The 19127-nt window shown below is 45.7% G+C and overlaps 1 protein-coding gene and 1 long non-coding RNA gene across 2 annotated transcripts in view; both read left to right on the forward strand.

Annotated features, from left to right (window-relative positions):
• The first annotated feature begins 3143 nt into the window (after positions 1-3143).
• Positions 3144-16870, forward strand: LOC127668194 (uncharacterized). The gene is made up of 3 exons (XR_007974026.1): positions 3144-3240; positions 5597-5716; positions 16754-16870. It is a non-coding gene; the product is annotated as an uncharacterized LOC127668194 (long non-coding RNA).
• Positions 16871-18056: 1186 nt separating this feature from the next.
• The window catches only part of Atp6v1c1 (ATPase H+ transporting V1 subunit C1), a 36196-nt gene continuing 35125 nt past the window's right edge, over positions 18057-19127 (forward strand). Inside the window, exon 1 of the mRNA XM_052160568.1 lies at positions 18057-18223. The gene's annotated coding sequence lies outside the window, so the exon portion shown is untranslated. The remainder of the gene's footprint in view (positions 18224-19127) is intronic.

Raw genomic sequence — 19127 nt, forward strand, 5'->3', positions numbered from 1 at the left:
TTAGGAAACAAACTTAAAACTTATTTTTGTAGAGTATGGAGACTTAGTAACAATGTATAACAATGTAACTCCTTAACAACAATGTGGAGACTTTATAACAATGTAGCTCCTTAACAACAATGTGGTTCCTGTTTTGGTTTCACATGTTCTGCTACATAGTATAGTCAGTAGACCTGGGCATCTGTTAGATTAAATTAGAATAAAAATGAATCGCTCTCACAGGGCGGTGATGGCATATGCCTTTAATCCCAGCACTGGGGAGGCAGAAAGCCAATCTGATCTACAGAGCAAGTTCAAGGACAACCATGGCTATGCAGAAAATCCCCATCTCCAAGGAGGTGGGTGGAGGGAAAATTAGAAGTTTAATTCTACAACAATCTAAAGTCTGAAAGTCTGATAAATTGTCACAAGACAGATCATTCAGTCATGCAAGAATTTTGTGGTCTGCCATAGCTCAGCAAAAATGCAGAATAAGAACAGGAGAGAAAAATCGGTAGGAGTTACATGAGAGCGAGAAGGGTTCTTGACTGTGGTCTAGGGAAACTCTTTACATTCACAGCAGCATCTGCTTCTGGGTAGGGACCTGACACCAACTGGTTCTCAGCTCAGAGAGCTAGGAGGGGCTCTTAATCTGAGGGACATGGATCTGAGCCTTAAGGGCCTGAAAGTGTGAACGATGAGAAGAACTTGACATAGTTCTTCCAGTCTGGCCCAAGGGTGGTCATTCTTTGGTATCTTTTCCAAAAGAACCAGTCTTCTGGGTTCAAGTAATGAGAGAGTTGATCACCTATCATGAAACACAGAAGACACCTCTCACACTAGAGACATGCTTTGACATAATAAATCAAGGTGTGGCATTACCTAGTCATATCAAAGAGTAGCAATTTAGAAAACAATGAGATTCTGTCATGAATGGTACAGGCGTCAAGCTTGTGATTTCTAGCAGGGCTAGATCCAACTGCCAATAAAGCCATTGGTAAAATATGTGGCCAGGGAAATTCAATGGATTCCAGTAGTTTGGCCAGCTTTAGTTTTAGAATACCATTTGTTTATTCACCCTCCTCAGAGATGAGGAACAAAAAGACAGTGATGGATTTTCCTAGCCTATACTACGATGCAAGATGTAGACCGCCTTTCTGTGGTGTTGGCTCTGTTTCTGGTACCATCATGCCACTGGCACAACTGACAGTTTAGGAAGGTCAGAGTCTGGAGTGTTAAATCTCTGGAGACACCCACAGTATCTGCATTTCATCTTTTAGGGGTAAAGGATTTCTCTCTAATCTTGGCCCTGACTTTAACACAGACTGGCCCTTTTCAGAGATCAGTGATTTGCTCTGTAAGTCTTACACTTATTCTAGTCTACCATTGCATGGCCCTAGGGGCTTTGGCTGCAGCCCTCAAAGCCTCAAAGCTGCCCCTTTTCTTTCTGTGGAGGTTGAACAGCAACAGACAGACACCCAATCTTTTCATCCCAGTAGCCTTTTCTTCAGCGTCTCAAACGTTTGATAAATACAGGGGACCTGCTAGTTCCCAGCTTCCACTGCTGCACCGCTCAGTCCACCCCAGTGAAAGAGATGTGACCACCAAGCTGCCACCTCTGCTAGCACTTCTACTGGTCATCAGTGGATGGGGCCCAATGAGTGGCCTGAGGGTGTGCGATCCAATTTCCAAACCTCACTGTAGTTTCTACTTTCTCAGGTCATACCCAGCACCCACTGAGGGAGATCAGAGCCTCTGGAAAATTGGAGCAGGGTAGTTATTTACTCTCTGACTGCAATGAGATGTGAGTAGAAGCAAGATGGTCTGAGGAAGAAGTTAGTTATGATGTCAGCACAACGAAGCCTTTGGCAACTTTGCAGGAAGATCCTGAGTTAGCACCGCTTGTCAGTTTGCCTAGGCCAAATGGCAGTGCCTGTGCTCCTAGTGTGTCACTAACCTGGAAGGATGTGACCTCAGAAGAAGCTGACCTTGGAGGAGCCAACAAGTGGATGTTAGTTGCTCTATAAACTATAGCTGGCCTGCCTTTCCTTGAGGGCCGATGGGATGACACTCATGATCTATTATATCTGTAGAATCACATTCTTCAGTCCCAGCTATGCTTCAACTAGATGGACTGACAAAAGTTCATTCCAGATGCAGAACAGTTATAGACTTGCATGAACGGCTCTGTAAATTAAAACATACATCTCATTTGGGGATTTTTTTTTTTTAGCTCATACATATTTGGAACAAAGACACCTCCCTTTGCTATGTTTTTGTTACAACACGAGTACTCACCAAGAATAGTGACTTGTATTTTCCTTTTTAAAAATCTAGTAGAAAATCTTGAATAATTTCTGCTTCCCGTTCTTCATTGGAAATGCAGGGTCTCCTGGCCTGCCCAGTTAGATACTAACACACAGCTAACCTGTACAAGGTTAAGTTCATTTCACATGACTCTCATGGGTTCCTTCTGCAGAGCTGAGTCACATGTACAGAAGCATATTCCCTTAGAAGGAAGTCTGTGACACAGTGACAAATGAGAGGACGTCTCATGGCTACAAACCTCCCAGGAAGAGAGCTTGGAGGTTAGCCGAGACCCAGATTTCTAAGGCAGAAATAATAGTATCTTTTTAGCCATCAGCTGTGTACTTATGAAGGCCATGAGGACTGGAACATGTGTGCATACATATGCACACATGCGTGCACCCTTGCACAACTACTCATTTGGCAAGACTAGCACCAAAGCCAGACCTCCTGACTCCTAGTTTAGCACTTCCTCCTCCAGGGGCTTACTCTCAGCATTCAATGATGTTGAGTATTCTTAGGGACACAAAACCAAGCAAAGCAGCAACGTTGTTTCCACGCTCAGTGTCTCAGCAATTATAGATTATCACAATGGATGCTGGATGGGCTCTTGGCCTGGGTGTGCTTTCCTCTCTGTGGCCCACCTTCTTTTCCATCGTCTGTGGTACTTTGAATGAAAATGGCCCCCATAGACTCATTGGGAGTGGCACTGTTTGGAAGGATCAAGAGGCGTGGCCTTGTTGGAATAGGTGTGGTCTGGTTGGAGAAGGTGTGTCACTGGGGGTGGGTTTTGAGGTTTCAGAAGCCCAAGTTAGGCCCAATGGCTCTCTCTCTCTTTCTGCCATCTTCAATTCCAAATACAGAACTCTCAGATGCCTGTCCAGCACCATATCTGCCTGCATGAAGCCATGATGATAATGAGCTAAACCTCTGAAACCGTAAGCAAGCCACACGGTAAGTACTATAAGCCCCCTTTGTAAGAGTTGCTGTGGTCATGGTATGTCTTCACAGCAAGAGAACACTGACTAAGCCACTCTACCTGTGTGCATAGGGGATCTCCAAGTATCTGGGGAGTTCCCTGGTCCTCTCCCTTTCAACAATCTTATCAGTGATGGGAGAGCCAGTCATGGTGGTATATGCCATAATCCCAGCATCTGAAACTCCGGAAGTGGAGGATTAGGTGTTTAAAGTGATGATTAACTACACAGTAAGTCAAAACCAGCCTGGCTATTACGAGATTCTGTCACAGATATAGAGATGTAAGTAATCCCATTTTTTTATCCCCCCTAGGGGACAACTCTGAAGTAAGACCTACTGTGTCCCCAAGTCACCCTGCTTGGTCCTTTTCCTATACTTTTTACTTCCTCTGACTTCTACTTACACATCCCCCGACTAAACAAAGGAGAACAAAAACCTCCAAGAAAAGAAGCTTACACTTTAATCCCTTCCTATCAGGCAAAGTGGGAGGTAACTGCCAGAAACTGAGAACTGTTTGTGGGTGGGGGATGCTCAGTAGGTAGACCAGTTGTCTGTCATGCACAAAGCCCTGGGTTTCCATCAACTGTATGATGGTACCATTTGTAACAACTTGGAAGGTGAAGGAGAATTAAGAGTTCAAAATCATCCTCAAGGAATCTGAGGCCAGGCTGCGGTGCATCAGGCCCTCCATATTTAACTAGGAAAAAAACAGCCTGTTTGTACTGGAAGTGCCTGCTGTGGCCAGCTATAATACAATGAATGCTTACACCTCTTCAAAATAAGCAAGCCATTGCTTTTTAGGGCAAGAATTCCTAACCTGCAGCCCAGACACCTTTATGTTAAAATATCTGAGAACATGGATGGAATGGGAAATTATATCTTTATTTTCATTATTACTGAACTGAATTCATTCATTCATTCATTCACTCAAGATACAGTGTCAATATGTAGCCTTGAAATTGTGATCTTTCTGCATATACTGCCTAAGTCTGGGATTACAGGCCTCTGTCAACTATGATACCAGGAAAATCAAGGTCCCTCCCAGAATTCTTAGTTTCATTAATAAAAGAATTTCTAGCACTGTGGCTAGAGAGATGGCTCAGTGATTAAAGCACTTTATCAGAAGACCTAGCACACAGTGCTCATGGGCTCATGACAGACACGCACCACACCCAAACAGATGTATATGAATATGTGTGTGTATTTAAATATGTACTCTTTTTTATTTTTTACTTTAAGAATGGGCTTAAACTAGGAATGGTAGCTCAAACCTTTTATCCTATCAATCAGGAGACAGAGGCAGGCAGGTCTCTGTGTTGTAGGCCAACCTAGTCTACTTAGTGAGTTATAGAACAGGGTTACATAGTAAAACCCTGTTTTAAAACAAACAAACAAACAAATAAACCAACAGCAGGATTCAAACGGAAGCTCAAGGACAATTTGAATTTAAAGGGAAAGCCCCCAGGGCAGGTAAATCTTTAGCAGCTACTGGAAGGGAAGAGATAGATAGATGGATAGATAGATAAATAGAGATAAATGACAAGACACACAGAGAGAGAAAGAGAGGAAGAGAGAGAGGAAGAGAGGGAAAGGGAGAGAGAGAGAGAGAGAGAGGGGGGGGGGGAGCCTTGCCAGTTGAGTTAGGCAGCATGGCGGCCAGCCACTGCACAGACACACAGTCATAAAGGAAGGTGGGAAGCTTTACAGGAAGAGCGGAAAGGCCCGAAGTACCAGGAAAAGCAGACTTCAGCTCTGGCCAGGGTCGGAAAGAAAACAGAAGAGAGGAAAAAGGAACACTTACCCCTTCCTGAACCAACCAGACCAGCTCTTTTGTTTTGTTTTCCGAGACAAGGTTTCTCTGTGTAGCCCTGACTGTCCTGGAACTCATTCTATAGTCTAGGCCAGCCTTAAACTCACAGAGATTCACCTGTATCTGCCTCTCAAATGCTGGGACTGATGGTGTGCGTCACCACAGGCTAAGATGTATTTATCTGAAACCCCACACACCCCAGGGAGAGTCATAGGCAAATGGACTTTTTTTGCCCCCCTCTCCCCAACCCTCAAGGGCACAAACAATGGCCTGTTCCTACCCAGAGGTAGATCTCATTCTTTTGGCTAGGACACAACAGCTTTCCCTCAGTGGGCCTTTCATGCTGCTGTAACACCCATCCTAGCATGAACTTGATGAATTTTAATTATGGGTACACTATAGTCAACAAAATTGACTTGTACCTAGGACTTTGATGCCAGACATGATGGTGCACACCTGCAATCTTAGCGCTGTGAAAATAGAGGAAGACTGACCTGTTCAGGACCATCTTTGTTTACACAGGACAAAACGAACCTTCCTGCGACTTCATGGAGTCCGTTTGGCTGAGATCTGCGAGGGCCTGGAGACCAGCATGTGCTTTGATGTGCCACCACCAGTCGCCACACATTCCTTTTGCCAGAGGTAAGGGAAATGATTCCTTTTGGAAGGCAGGACCACTAGGCTCCTCTCAGGGACCTAGCAATCAATGGATTATGTCATCATCTGCTGGGGCCACCAGACGCACTAGGTATGGGCTTTGTATAGTAGGAATCCCCCACACCCTCCCCCATACACCCACACACCACCACCATCACTCCAGTAAAGCACGCTCTGTTGCCACGTGTTCCTGGTGGTCTCTCTCTTCCCCATTTCTGTCTTTCTCTGCTCCCCACTTTTCTACCCGCATGGCTCTGCTTCTGTCTGTCTGTCTGTCTGCCTGTCTATATGTCTTCTCGTCTGCCTCTACCCCTTCTCCAGGTCTTCACTCCCCTCCCTTCCCTAATAAGTCCCCTTTATACCAGATCTGTTGAAAGGCATTTACAAGGTGAGCATTGCTTGGGGCGTACCTTGGCTCGGACCTCCCAAGTACCTGAAAGACTATTTCTCTGCCTGCCCAGTGACCAATTGAAACCAGATTTGCCGGGCGGTGGTGTCGCACGCCTGTAATCCCAGCACTCTTGGGAGGCAGAGGCAGGTGGATTTCTGAGTTTGAGGCCAGTCTGGTCTACAAAGTGAGTTCCAGGACAGCCAGAGTTACACAGAGAAACCCTGTCTCAAGAAAAACAAATCCAAAAAAAAAAAACAAAACAAAACAAAACAAAACAAAACAAAACCCAAAACCAAACAAAACCAGATTAGATGATATTAAGGTAGGTTTATTGGGAAGTAGGTGAGTTCACTGGCCCCAAGGACAGAAGCCAGGAAAGTCACCACCACGGGGAAATAGCTGGGTGGGGGTTGGGGGGGGTGTTCCCACAAGCACGGGGAGGGGGGGTGAAGATTGGGGCGGGGCAAAATGACTGGATTGTTTGGGGAAGAGCCTCTGGGGGAAGGCAGCCCAGCCTCTGGACTGGGAAGTTCAAGGTTGAGGCACAGTATGCCAGGTAGGGACTGAGGGGTACTGGGAGGACCCAGAGGCCAGGCTGCTTTGATATGTGAAATATGCACCTCCATGTCTTCCCCCCACCCCCCCCCCCACCCCCGTTCTGGGTCTGAAACCAAACAACCCCCTCACTGCATTGTATTTCCTAAGGTAACACTGGGGACAGAGGAACACGCATGCTGGTGTGAACCTGGCTTCCCTAGAGAGGACCTTTCAGGTCATCCAGGACGCATGCACCTCCCGTATTCAGAATTTCAGTTACTGTCCTTCAAGTAATGTAGGACACTATGTGTTTCAAAGTTCCATATTTGAGGCTTTCCTTGGGCTATATGAATGTTTTAAAGCTGGAGATAGGACAAGGGAGAAGAGCACAGGAACAAGGGAGAGGGGGAGGGGTATTTGTCCTGGAGGGGACAAAGGCCTGCCTCTGGGTAGAGAGGACACAAATGTGGCATGTAGGAACAGGGCAGTTCAGAAAGGTGCAAGGAGAGCCCTGTGTTAGGCTGAGATATTTAATTTTAACTGGGCATGCTAATTTGGTGAGCTGAAGGGGCTTTTGATTGCTGGATTCAGTACTTCAGTACTTCTGCTGGACCTTGGTTGTCAGCCTCAGGAGGAGGAATTGGCCAAATAAAGGAATAGACCCTGGTGGCTGGCTTCGGGAATGTAATCTAACAGCTTTTTACCAAGGTAGAGGGAAAGGGGGCAAGGAGAAGAGCACGACCTTGCCAGGGCCCTGTTTGCCATGCTCGGGCTGACCAGAGGCCCTTAGGTTCTAAGCAGCTCTCATTATAAATTATATTTACTAACTAATATTATTATGTAAATCACAGTTTCTAACCTGGTATAACTGAGTGTAGGGTTTGTTTATTTATTTGGTTTTTGTTCTGTTTTGTTTGGTTTTGATGCTCTCCGCATAGTCCAAAGAGAGATTTAAATTGCTAACTTTCCAGATTTCAAATTGAACCTTTTGAAAAGATGTCACAGGTTTAGTGTGAAAGCCACATATTTGACATTCCTAGGTAATAACCCTCTCTTGGATTGCTTTTGGTTTCCAGAAACAGGGATTCAAGAAGTGTAGAGCGGGTATGTGGGGTGCGCGGGAGCGTCCCTTTTGTTTTGAGGCAGGGTTCTAAAACATAGCTAATGCTGGCTTTGAACACTTGCTTCAGCTTCAGGGATTACAGTTGCACCAACATCCTCCCTCCCTCCCTTCCTCCCTCCTTTTCTCTTTTAAAAAGAGGAACTAGTTTACTTGCCTCCCAGCTTCAGACTGCTAAAGCCTGCCAAGCAGAGTGACAGTGACAAGAGATGTCAGTTACCTCACAGGGACTGAGCCTTGGAGAAGAGCACCTGCCCGATAAGACAGAGCTTTCTTTTAAGTTCCCTCCCCCCTCCGGTTTATCATCTTAGAAAGAACGTGTACTGTCTCAGTGTTCTCTGAGTTCCGCATTTGGGCCCAGAACAGGGAAGTGAAGGGATTTGTAAAAGGCACACATCATGGAAATGTAAAGAACAATTCTTTCACCAAGCGACAGGACTCATTTGGAACAAAACTTTTTATTTGCCTAAAGCCCAGAAAGTCAAGCTGAGAGATTCAGGGAGGAACTGGTTGGGTCTCTCTTTCTCCAAACTACTTCCTACTTCTTATTCTCTCCTGGGTGTTGGAGATGTGGCAATCTTGACAAGTAACAAAAATGTCATTGTGACATTTCAATGGCATTGATTCCTGGTATCTCAGTTTTTATTGGGCATTTCCCACCGACTTCAGGGTATACCCTATGCGTATATCAACATAGGAGCTCAATGAGGTGGGATTTACCACCCACACTTAAGGGATTGTACAGTGGCTCACACAGAGTCAACACCTAAGCACAGTAGCTATTGGTTTTAATTGGCCCAACTTACATGATAGGATAATTTTAGACTTTGACTTGAGCCTTGGAAAATAAGTTCAGTTTCAGTCTCTGTAGGGAGGAAGAATCTAATATAAACCCAAGCAGAAGAATAAAACCTCTGAAGAATTGTGCTGGTGACGAGAAGATCTCTGGTTTGTCTGAAATTTGTGTCTATTGACTTGGAGTCACAATTCAGGCTGGCCTTGAACTCACAGAGATCTGCCCGCTACTGCCTTTTAAGTGGATTAAAGGCATGATTTGGTCTTTTAATTTAGGGTTTCCATCACTGTTAGAAAACATGAAGACCAACATCAACTTGTAAAAGTTTACGCTTCCACATCATTGTTCGTCACGATAGAAAGTCAGGGCAGGAACTCAAGGCAGGAAACTGAATCAGGAGCTGAAGCAAAGGCCGTGCAAGAGTGCTGCCCGGTCTGTTCACCATGAGGTGGGTGGATCATGAGCACACGGCCAGCCAGCTGCAGTAGGAACAGATCAGGCAGAACATGGCAAGCGATATCTTGGGGTTATTGACAAAATCGCAGTGTTGATACCTGGCCAGCTCTAGTGCTTTAAGTCTCTTTTTTGTTTTGTTTTGTTTTTGTTTGTTTTTTGGATTTGGTTTTTCGAGACAGAGTTTCTCTGTGTAGCCCTTGCTGTCCTGGAACTCACTCTTTAGACCAGGCTGGCCTCGGACTCAGGAATCCACCTGCCTCTGCCTTCCAAGTGCTGGGATTACAGGCGTGAGCCACCATTGCCCAGCTTTAAGGCTTATTATAAATCTAAAGGTTTTGTGTTTTTTATTTGGGAACTAAATGATGTAAGGTCAGAGAAAAACCCCGAATAATATTTACCAAACAGCTCAGCCCACTGCAGGTGGTGCAAACCCTGGGCTTGCCTCACAGATTGCTCCGCCTGCTTTCTTACACAGCGCGGGGCGCCTGCCCAGGGTTCCTACTCCAGCTGGCTGGCCCTTATGGCCACGTGCTCACGATCCACCCACCTCATGGTGACTTCTTCTTTCTTCTTCTTCCTCCTCTCCTCCCTTCTCCTGGTCCTCACCTCAGACCCCAAGCCTGGGAACCAAAGCCCCGCCTACCTCACTTCTGCCCAGCTATAGGCTGTAGGCATCTTTATTAACCAATCACAGATAACTTGGAGGACAGGTTTTATACATGAAGACTTGCTGCTCTTGGGGCAACCAGATCTTGGGGTACCAGAATTTAGCATCTGATACAAAGCATCAGACCAACCCACTATACAGCCTTCCCACATCTGTCATTATTAAAAACATCTACAGCCATTTTCCTAATTGAGTGATCCTCTTCCGAAATGACTCTAGCTTGTGTCAGGCTGACATAAAATAACTAATCCGCTAGGTGACACAAATCACATCCCAGAGGTCTTACCTGTCAACATTGTTACAATGGCAATTAAATTTCAACATGGGTTTGGGGGGAGATGTTAGACTATAGTGTTGCTGCACATGCTGCCTAGGTAATGAGCTCTGTATCGCCTCAAATCATCTTGTTTACGTTTGGGGGATAAACAAACTGTGGTTACACCATTTTTTTTTTAAAAAGCGCCTTTATTTTGGTTAAATAATTACAATTCTCGAAACCAGAGTAACTTAGTTCCCAGAGCTAAAATAACTTGTTTTCCTGGATTTATTGTTTTCCTCCTCTGCCCCGTCTGCTGCCCAGCAATGGCTCTCAGTAATGGCTGGTCATCAGAGATGTTTATGTTCCACCTGATAAGCTTCATCCCACCCCACCTATGTCTCTGGATAATTTAAGCAATTGCCAACAAGGATCCAAGAGAGGGAGAAGTTGCGATTCCGATTCCGGTTCCTCTTTCCCCTTTCCTGCCCTTTAAGTACAGACAGCAGACATCTCAGCACTCGCTGCCAGATGTGACACTTTCCCTCTGTCACCACAAGTTGAATATTCTCCCCAATGCACATGTGCTACAACCCCTTATAAAAGGCCAGTCCTTCCTCTCCTGCTCTCTTCCCCCAACCCTTGCCCAGAGGCAGCTTCTACATACCCCCTCCCCCAATAAACCTCCAAAACAACAACAACAACAACAACAACAACAAAACCAAGATCTGCTGCATGGTGTGACTTTATGGTGACAGTCCCTTAGCTCATAACACTTGCACTAGAATTTTGATGTTCATTCATGGGTGACAAATGATACAGGGGAAATTAGGATACACTTTTTGGGTTTTTTATCCTATTAATAAAAGACTTTAAAATTGACTCAAAAGAGATTGGGCCCAGTGTTGGCCTTTGAAACCTCAAAACTCACCCCCCAGTGAAACACTTCCATTCCTCTGGGATGTGATTTGTGTCACCTAGCAGATTAGTTAGTTTTATGTCAGCCTGATACAAGCTAGAGTCATTTGGGAAGAGGATCACTCAATTAGGAAAATGGCCGTAGAGCATGTTCTTGATTGGGGTAGGCCACACCTACCCCAATAAGGCTATACCTCCTGGTCCTTCTAATTCTTTCAAACAGCTCCACTCCCTCATAACTAAGCATTCAAATATATGAGTTTATGGTGGCCATTGTTATTCAAACTACCACAAGAGGCAATCTGTAAGCTTCAGAAGCTACCTGGAGGAAACGAATGGAGAGGAGACAGTCATGCAGTTTAAACTGTCATGGAGACAAACATCCAATCAACTTCACAAGAACACGATGCCTGGAGGCCGGAAAGCCATCTTTGGGTGACCTAGCTGAAACCCAGATAGAAGCCTTCTAGAAAGGCTGTCATACAACGCTGACTTCACGGCAACACTGCATGCTAAGTGACAGTCCTTCCAGCATCTGAAGAGCTGCCAGTTCCAACTGGGTATGGTGGCACATGCCCTAGTCTCAGCAGTAAGGCAGAGACAGGCAGATCTTTGAGTATGAGGCCAGCCTGGTCTACAGTGTGAGTTCCAGGACATCCAAAGAAATTGGTACTCAGAAAACAAACAAGCAAACAACAATAACAACCCCCCCAAAACCCAAAAAAAGATAATATCTCTATGTATAGGATGCTTACTTCCTAAAACATTTGTGAGTCAACAAACTAAAAGCCTAGCGATTTATCTTCTGACGTTGCAAAGACTTTTTCGTCTGTTTGTTTGTTGTGCTTGTGTGTTAAGGGTTGAATCGCCCAGGACCTGTGAAGACGCAACAGAGCCGTGTCAGGGTCGAACATTTGCTTCGCCTTTTATTATATATTTATTTATTTGTTCAGCATCTTACTAAATTGTCCAGGTTGGCCTTGAACTCTCCCAGTAGCCTTGGCAGGTCTTGAAATCCCAGTCTTCCTGGCTTAGTAGTAGCTTCATCAATAGGCCCAGCTGTTTCTTTTTTTTTTTTTTTCTTGAGACAGAGTCACATAGCCGAGACTGGCTTAAAACTTATGATCCTTCTGCCCCTGCCTCCCAAGTGCTACAAAAGGCAGGTGTCAGGGTACCTGGGTGTGACATTTCATCTATCCATCTATCCATCTATCCATCTATCCATCTATCCATCTAGCCATCCATCCATCTATCTATCTATCTATCTATCTATCTATCTATCTATCTATCATCTGCCTATCTATCTATTTATTTATTATTTAGATTTTTTTTCAGATAGGGCCTCACTATGTAGTTCGGGCTAGCTTCAAACTCACAGCAATCCTCCTGCCTCAGTCTCCTGGTGCTGGATTACAGGTATGAGCCACCATACCTAGCTGATATAATTAAGAGATAAAATTAAAAAGTTTTAAAAACTTATATTTGCTTACTTATTTAGTATGCACATGTGTACACTCATGTCATGGAGGTCAGAGGAAAACTTGAGGGAGTCAGTTTTCTCCTTCCACCATGGGATCTGAACAGTTAAAAGCAGACCATCAGGCTCTGCGGCAAGAACTTTTACCCTGTACTTTTATCCATTTTGCTCCACACACCCCCTTTTGAGACAGGGTTCATCGTGTAGCTTTGTCTGGTCTCGGAATTTGCTCCATAGGCCAGGCTGACTTAGAACTCACAGAGATCTGCCCATCTCTGCCTCCCAAGAGCTGAGATTAAAAGCGTGCAACACCATGGCCCACTCCCCTCACCCTTTATTTTTTAGGTAATTTAAGCCAGATGTATGGTGGTGTACTCCTGCAACCGCAGTACTCAGGAGGCTGAGAGATCGCAAATTCGAGGCTTCTGTGGGCTACAGAGTCAACTTGGCTACACCCTAAGGCTTTGTTTCACCAGCAAAACAAAACCTTTAAGCAGAACAACAACAACCCCCCAAAGTTCAGGGCTTGCTGCATCTCAAAAGCTTGAGCAGACACTGAACCCATGTAGCTAACTCATCACACTGGCTCAGAACCACCATCTGTTTGCCTATCCGCCAGGTGCCTTTGTTCTGGTAACTTGGTTACTGCCTTTTTGAGATTCAATCTTTTCCTTGTGTACCAATTCTTCTTATAAGAGTCGCCATGACATTTACAACCAGCATTTTGTGGGGTAACCAGGTGCTTAGTTAGCTGCATTGTTCGCATTATCTTACTGAATCTGCTGAATCAACCTATTGGGATTTGTATATGGTTAAACTGAGACCCATGAACACCAGCAACTACAGAGCCAGGCCTGCCTGGCTCACTGTATCTGTCTGTAGGAAAGGGATCAGCCCCTGTAGGAAAGGGAGAGCAGCTCTTCTCCCCTTCAGTGAGCCCAGGATCAATGTGTTCAGTTCTTGACCATCAGAGGACCCTCATACCCCTTCCTTACAAGAACCACTTATGCCGAGAATGTTTTGACAGGCATTTGCTTCCATGATTTATGTCAAGCACACTGTCTACTTGTCCTACTTGACCCAGAGCAACTTGAGGAGGAAATGGCTTCTTCCACCTCACAGCTACAGTCCATCATTGAAGAAAGCAAAGCCAAGAATTCAAGCAAGAACCTGCTGGCAGGAACTGAAGCACAGATCATGGAGGAACTCTGTATGCTGGCTTGCTCTCCACAGCTTGCTCAGTTTGCTTCCTTATACAGTCCAGAACTACCTACCTAGGAGTGGCATTGCCCACAGAGGCTAAGCCCGCCCACAGCAATCGTTGACAAGACAAAACCCCACAAACAAGCCCAAGGAGGCCAGAAGAGGGCGCTGGAACCCCTGCAGCTGGAAGAGACTGGGAGCTGCCCGATGTGTGCTGTGAACTGAACTCTAGCCCTCTGTCAGAGCAACAAACCCTCTTAAACACTGAGTCATCTCTCTAGTTCTTTAAGTGTTTCTTCTCTTCTCTTTTCTTTTCTTCTTCTTCTTTTTTTTTTGTTTTTGTTTTTGTTTTTGTTTTTTTTCGAGACGGGGTTTCTCTGTATAGCCCTGGCTGTCCTGGAACTCACTCTATAGACCAGGCTGGCCTCAAACTCAGAAATCTGCCTGCCTCTGCCTCCCAGAGTGCTGGGATTACATGCGTGCACCATCACCGCCCGGTTCTTTAGGTGTTTCTTCTTCTTCTTCTTCTTCTTCTTCTTCTTCTTCTTCTTCTTCTTCTTCTTCTTCTTCTTCTTCTTCTTCTTCTTCTTCCTCTTCCTCTTCCTCTTCCTCTTCCTCCTCCTCCTCCTCTTCTTCTTCTTTTTCTTCTTCTCTCTCTCCCTACCAAAAAAAAAAAAGGGCAAGTAATACACAAAATTGTTAGCAAGGAATGGGCCCTTCAGTCTAATAAACCTAAACATGTGTTCCTCCTCTCCCTCCTCTCCCTCCTCCTCCGCCTCTTCCTTCCTCCTCCTTCATCATCTTCTTCTTCTTTTTCTTCTGTTTCTGTTTTTTCGAGACAGGGTTTCTCTGTTTAGCCCTGGCTGTCCTGGAACTCACTCTGTAGCCCAGGCTGGCCTCGAACTCAGAAATCTGCCTGCCTCTGCCTCCCAAGTGCTGGGATTAAAGGTGTGCGCCACCACTGCCTGGCTCTTTTAAGTGTTTTTGAAGAAAGACTCCTTCAGCAATACTCTTCTTGGGTTCTCTCCTTTCGATTGTACTTATGAAGTGTATCAGCTCAGGACGCCCCACAACCAAGTTCTTAGCATAAAAGATGATTTATTGGTGCTAGGACAAAGTATGGAATAAGAGACAAAGTTAGGCGATAGCGGGTGAGGGAGAGGGGAAGGGAACAGAAGAGACAGGGAGGGGCATTTGTTCTAGAGGGGACAAAGGCCTGCCTCTGGATAGAGAGGACACAGATGTGGCACATACGAAAATGGCAGCTCAGAAAGGTGCAAGGAGAGCCCTGTGTTATGGTGAGATGTTTAATTTTAATTAGTCTTGCTAATTTGGTAAGCTGAAGGGGGCTTTTGATTGCTGGACTACACTACTTCTGTACCTCTGCTGGACCTTGGTAGTCAGCCTTGGGAGGAGGAATTGGCCAAATAAGAGAATAGACCCTGGTGGGTAGCTTCAGGAATGTAATCTAACAGATTTTCTTAGTAAGGCCGAGGGAATGGGGGAGAAGGGCAAGGCCTGCCTGAGGCACACTCACTGTGGTTGCCATGGTCGCCATGTTATGGCCGGCTAGAGTTCCTTCAGTTTGTATTTGCATAAGTTGGAGCTTTCACTGGAACATCTTCTTTCTCTATATCTACCTTATCTGCTGTTTTAACTATGTTCAAGATCCTTCAATCAAACTGTATATTTCATAAAGTTCTTCTTCCTGATTAGAAGCCAAGTTCAGGGAGCAGTAACCATTCCGCAGGCTGGATGTTATACTGTCATAAAATCCCTTGCCAAATAACTTAGTCCATTACTTTGAGCTGATCCTTCAATTTTAAAACTTAAAATCTCAAGACAGAGCCAGATTGTAGCCAAGTTCTTTTCCAGAATCGGATACAAAGGATTTCTAGTCTGGTTCCCAGTGGAATCATTGTTCCCCTCTGAAACCTAGTGAGTCTGGACTTCATTTATTTCTGTGTGCATTCTGGTCTTCTCCACCCCACCACTATGCCTTATTAAACTGTCCTAACAGCAATCTAGAGCTTCTCTAGGCCACAGCTCCAAATTCTCACACACGGATCCTGAAAACAAGTTTCAAAAGCTTAAGAAACACATGTTCAGGTTTATTAGACCGAAGGGCCCATTCGTCACTAACAATTTTGTGTATTACATACCTTTTCTGTTGTTGTTGTTGCTGTGAAATACTCCTCAAAAACAGCTTAAGGAAGGTTTTGTGAATGAGGCATCCTGCACAGCCTTAGGCTTTTGAATACTTGGTCTCTGTTTGGTGGGGCTGTTTGAGGAAATTTAGGGGATGTGGCCTTGCAGGAGGAAGTATGTCACTGTAGGGTGGGCTTTGAGGGTTCAAAGACTCTTACCATTTTTACTTTGCTTTCTGATTCCTGCTTGTGGTTTGATTTGTGGGCTTTCTGCTGTTCTGATTGCTGATTGCTATGCATGTCTGCTGCCACACTTCCCTGCTGTGATGGTAATGGACTCTTTATCTTTCTGGAATGTAAGTCCGAATACATATTTTCTGCTATATGTTCCCTTGGTCATAGTGCTTTATCACAGCAATAGAAGAGTAATGAAGGGGCTAGACAGATGGCTCAGAGGTTAAGAGCACTGACTGCTCTTCCAGAGGTTCTGAGTTCAAATTCTAGCAGTCACATGGTGGTTCACAACCAACTGTAATGAGATCTGATGCCCTCTAGGTGTCTGAGGACAGCTAGAGTGTACTCATATATAATAAATAAACAAATCTTTTAAAAAAAGAAAATAAAAGTAATGAATACAGAACAGTTTTCTTTGGCTCACAGTTTCTGGCAGGGTGGTGAGAATAACTGTAGCCCTGAAGGTGAGGAATGGGGGATAGGGGTGGGGATGGGGGGAGGGGGGTGTCTGAGAGCCCTGGTTACATTGTCTTGGTAGTCAGGAAGCAGAGAGAGATGAATGTTGATGCTTAGTTTTCTCCTTTAAAAAAGATTATTAAGAAAAAAAAAAAAAGCTGGGCATGGTAGCACATGCCTGTAATCCCAGCACTTTGGAGGCAGAGGCAGGTGAATTTCTGAGTTCGAGGCCAGCCTGGTCTACAGAGTGAATTCCAGGACAGCCAGGACTACACAGAGAAACCCTGTCTTGAAAAAACTCAAAAAATAAAAAATAAAAAAGATTATTTATTTAACAATTTTATTACATTTATTTATTTTGCAGGTGCTATAGCTTACACGTGGAGATGGGAGGCCATCTTGCAGAATCCACTGTGTAGGTTCTGGGGATACAACTCAGGTCATCAGGCTTCGTGGCAAGTGCCCCGTTGTCTTTTAAGCCTTCTCTTTCAAGATACTGTTTATTATTTTTAAAGATTTACTTTATTTGTATTTGTGTGTCTGAGTGTTTGCCTTTCTGGGGAGTGCATATGATTACAGGTTCTGCAGTAGGCCAGATGAAGCCATCAGATTCCCCGGAGGCAGCTGGAGTCACAAGGCACTCCAGGTGGGTGCTAGTAACAGAATTCAGATCCTCTGTGAGAACAGTTTGTGTTCTTAACCGTGGAGCCATCTCTCCATCCCTTGAAAATAACATTCTGTGTTGGCTCCTATCGTTCAAGATGCTGCTGCCCATATTCAAGGTGAATGTCCTAAGTTAAACCTGGCTGGAAACTCCCTCCCAGAGTTTGTCTCCTAGCAGTTCTGAAGCCAGTCAAGTTGACAATGAAAATCTCTTATTCCACTTGCTAGTCAGAACAGCCGGGACTTAATGTCAGGAGTGCCCATTCATTGTGCAAATAGCTCCATAGCTTCTGCACGATTAAAATAGAAAACCCCCCAATCCTCAAGTACCTAAAATGCTGAGATATGTACCACATAACTTCTCAACCAATGACATGTGCGTGGTTTGAGAGAGCAGGTCGATATCTATTTTTCTGAAACCCAAGGCTGATGGTTTGCCTGTCCAGGCTTCTATCCTTAAACCTTCCTTGATTTCCTGTATACATTTCGGTACCCCGAGACCAGACATGGAGTTCCTGGCAAGGGGTCACTCCACTAGCTAATTCTAAAAAAAAAAAAAAAAAATCAAAAAACTGATTAACAATGTTTGGTGCTGAATAACTAAACCTGAACACTTTATCACTTTATAGAACGAAGTGATACCAGATTGTATGAAAAATATGAAACTGGACAGCCAGGGCTACACAGAGAAACCCTGTCTCGAAAAACCAAAAAAAAAACCAAAAAAAAAAAAAAAAGAAACTACTGAAGAGGATTATCAGAAAAAAAATTCCCCGAAAACGGGACTGTCAAAACTTGCAGTGCAGAAGTCAGTGCAGGAGCCTGGGGGAGTCTGAAGGGCTGAAACCTGCGGGTTTTTAGGGTGGGCGGGGACGTTTCAGGCGGCTGGCCAGCGGCCGCAGGTGCACCTGGAGGAGCGGCAAGCTCCGCCCACCCGGAAGTCGGGCCGCGTCGTGATTGCGCGCGCGCGCGTGGGCGGAGCGGCGTGCGCCGCGGTCAGCTGACTGCTCCGGCTGGCACGTGACTCGCTCTGGGCGCAGGGGTCGAGGAAGCCGAGAGGCCGGAGCTTAGGTCCGGGAGGGATGGAGCGCTGAGCGGTTAACGTCTGCCAGGCTTCCTGCCTCCGCATCTGCCGCCGCCGCCGCCGCCGCCTTCTGAGACACCTTCCCGGGTCAGTGAGCGGCAGCCCTGCGGGGAGCTGGCACTGCAGTGGCCGCCGGGGAAGGCTGGGGGCGGCGCGGGGGCCTAGACTGTGGCGTCGGACCTGCAGCCTGCCTGGGTGCAGGCTCTGCGCATCTCGGGGCCTGGGGTTGGTGTCTTTGGAAGAAGAAGGAGGAGGGGGAAGGGGTCCAGGCGGGGAACTCAGAGGCAGAAGGGAGATGTGTTGTGTGTTCGGGTCCTTCTCGGGTGGGAGTCCCAGCGAGTCCTGGTCACTTGTGAGAAGGTGGAAAGTGATAGACTAGCTCAGGTGAGGATCTGGGTTGGTGTGTGTGTGCAGTCCCCACTCGGTGTCGATGCTTGTGTGTGAATAGAGGGGATTCGTTTTCTGGGCTCAACTGCAGGCAGGGGGCGGTCACAGAGGACGCGGGGGTCATTGTAGGCAGTGGACGGAACAGGAATGCAGGCAACTAAAAACATTTCGTTAGATTGGGGTTGGGGGAGGTTAAGCAAAGTCTCCGAAAAGGAACTTGCAGGCAGAGTCTCTTATAAGACAAATTGAATCACCTATGATGCATAAGAGGGAAGCTACTGTTCTTTTTAGAGGAAAAATGTTATCAGGGGGGAAAATTGTCCGCTCAGTATTTAGTGGTGCCCGGGAATGGAGTGGTGGGGGGTGAATAGCCCAGCCCTAGAAGTTCACATTCATGGTGGGAAGCTAAGTCACAGGGGACAGATGAGATTGTATAGAACTGGTAAAACCAGAAGAGAAAAGTATCCTGGAGGAAAGAAAACTTGAGTTTGGGTCTTGGCAGGTTGGTGGGATTGGAGGAAACAGAGGAGAACTTTTTATTCAGCGAAAACCCCATTATTTGAGGGCCTGATGAGAGAAGAAGACATGTTTCAGAGGTACCCAA

The sequence above is a fragment of the Apodemus sylvaticus genome, chromosome 17, assembly GCF_947179515.1.
Source record: "Apodemus sylvaticus chromosome 17, mApoSyl1.1, whole genome shotgun sequence".
NCBI lineage: Eukaryota > Metazoa > Chordata > Mammalia > Rodentia > Muridae > Apodemus > Apodemus sylvaticus.